The sequence below is a fragment of the Carica papaya genome, chromosome 2 (assembly GCF_054855325.1).
Source record: "Carica papaya isolate Zhongbai chromosome 2, ASM5485532v1, whole genome shotgun sequence".
NCBI classification, from domain to species: domain Eukaryota; kingdom Viridiplantae; phylum Streptophyta; class Magnoliopsida; order Brassicales; family Caricaceae; genus Carica; species Carica papaya.
This window is the reverse complement of record NC_142310.1, coordinates 25,302,843-25,305,051: the sequence shown is the minus strand read 5'-3', so window position 1 is coordinate 25,305,051 and position 2,209 is coordinate 25,302,843. Positions and strand designations below refer to the sequence as shown.

The 2,209-nt window shown below is 32.0% G+C and overlaps 1 pseudogene; it reads left to right on the top strand.

Moving 5' to 3' along the window:
- Window positions 1-366: 366 nt before the first annotated feature.
- LOC148268906 (agamous-like MADS-box protein AGL80 pseudogene) lies at window positions 367-909 on the top strand (annotated as a pseudogene).
- The last annotated feature ends 1,300 nt before the right edge of the window (window positions 910-2,209 follow it).

Sequence of the window (2,209 nt, the reverse complement as noted above, 5' to 3'; positions counted from 1 at the left end):
TCAATTCAAAAATGAATCTCCCGATAAGTTGACTTAGGCAGACGGTAAAAAAGGAGAGCAATTATATATGCAGGTATATATATATGTATTACACTTTTTTGAATATTAAATGCTAGATGCAGAATATTTTATTTAAATCTTTAATTGTATATAGAAAAAATATATACACATATGATATTTAGTGCATCAAACCATGTGTATAGTATATAATTTGAAATAATTTAGAATGCACCACATTTTACCTTACATTGTATATTCTATTATATTAAAATGCTCCACCCCCCATTCCTTATTAATAGCTATTCAACCATTGTATAATTTTATATCTACCCACTCCCGCCCCTTGGGCACACATGATAAAATACCATGACTAGAAAGAACGTTAACCTTGCTTATATCACTAACAACTCTGCAAGAAATGCCACATTCAAGAAAAGGAAGAATGAGCTGATGAAGAAAGCGAGCGAACTTAGCACTCTTTGCGATATCAAAGCCTGTGAAATTATTTACAGCCCTTATGACTTGCAACCAGATCTTTGGTTTTTCCCTCTCAGAGCCCAACACGTGCTTGTTGACTTTAAGAGGATGCCCGAGATGGAGCAGAGCAAGAAGATGGTGCATCAAGAAAGCTTCATGCACCAGAGGGTCAGTAAGGCAACATACCAACTAAAAAAGAAGCGCAATGATAATTGCAAGAAGGAGATAACAGATATCATGATATACTTGAGTGATCCGGTAGAACAAGTGAAACATTTGGCAATAGTGCTAAGGATACTTCGAAGAGCCAAGTTGCATGCAAAGTTCATTAGATGTGAGTTTTGGTTAGATCAAATAGCATTCTTGGCCCATATTGTGTCAAAAGATGGGGTATCTGTTAACCTAGCAAAGGTAGAGGCAATGGTAAAGTAAGATGATGGAAACACTCAGCAAGTCACCTCAGCCTCAGGAGGCGACAGACGGAGGAGTAATGAAGGGTCCTAGTGAGACTTTCACTCAAATCTAGGAGGATTCTATGGTGCAAAAGTTGTAGTAGCTGTAGATGCGGTTCGTTGATGGGATGAATCCTCACGCATAGTAACAGCCTTATGTAGGGTCTAATGGGGAACATGCAGAGGTGATGGTGCCATTCACAAATCAGAACAACCAGAATAATTGATTGATATGGTCCAGTGTGTTTAATTACCTTTAGGAATTGAGTATTATGATATTTATTTTGAATATTTTGGGGGTGTTGTTGGAGATGTACTTTAAATAACCAATTAAATTCGACCATAGATCAGTTTCTTAATCGTTATAGTCATCGTCCAAATTGTTGTAGCTGTCATCATCACAGTCATAGTCGTTGGATCACATACATGCATGTACTTAGATTGCTTTATGTTATGATTTTCTTTAGATTAATCTTCACCTCAATATTTTATATTTTATGTGCTAGTCCTACTCTTCATTCTTTAATTTCTCCCTTTCCCTGGCTTGACGTGTCTGCATTACTATTTGTTAAAATATATGCATGCTCAATATAAATTTATGCTATCAGAATGCTCTTTTCTCTTCTTTCTTTTCTTTTTTTATACACAATTGAGAGAGGACAGAAGCATTATTGATGCATTATATGTAGAAATTCAGTTTAGTTAGGAGGAAGATTAAGCTAGCTAGATACTCAAATTTGTTTAGATTTCAAATGAGATGTTTGTATAAAATTTAATAAATATGATGCGCTCTCCAGATCATAAAATTAAAATTTGGGATAATGGCATTAAGGAATAATATTTTCCTCAAAGAAAATTCCGATATAATCCAAATACCTAAAATAATTAATATTTTGATTAATCTGAAATTTAAATATAATTCTAAAAATTTTATTTTAGTCAAAACATGCAATATTTTAAATAACTTAAATATATTGGAGAATCTCTAACGATCATAAATAAAATTTCACGATGCAACTATTTTGTTCAGAATATGGAAAAAAACTGAAATAAATAATTTTCAAACTCAACAATCTGTGAATTGTTAACTAATACTTTATGCAAGAAGAAATGTACAATATATACAAATACATATTTAAATATATACAATCACATAGAATAATAAATATAGAAAAAAAATTTTGACGGCTAATTTCAAACACTTTAAGCAATTAATATTTTGAATTTCTTTTACATATATAAATACTCAAAAATCAATGATATATAGTTTCTTACTACTA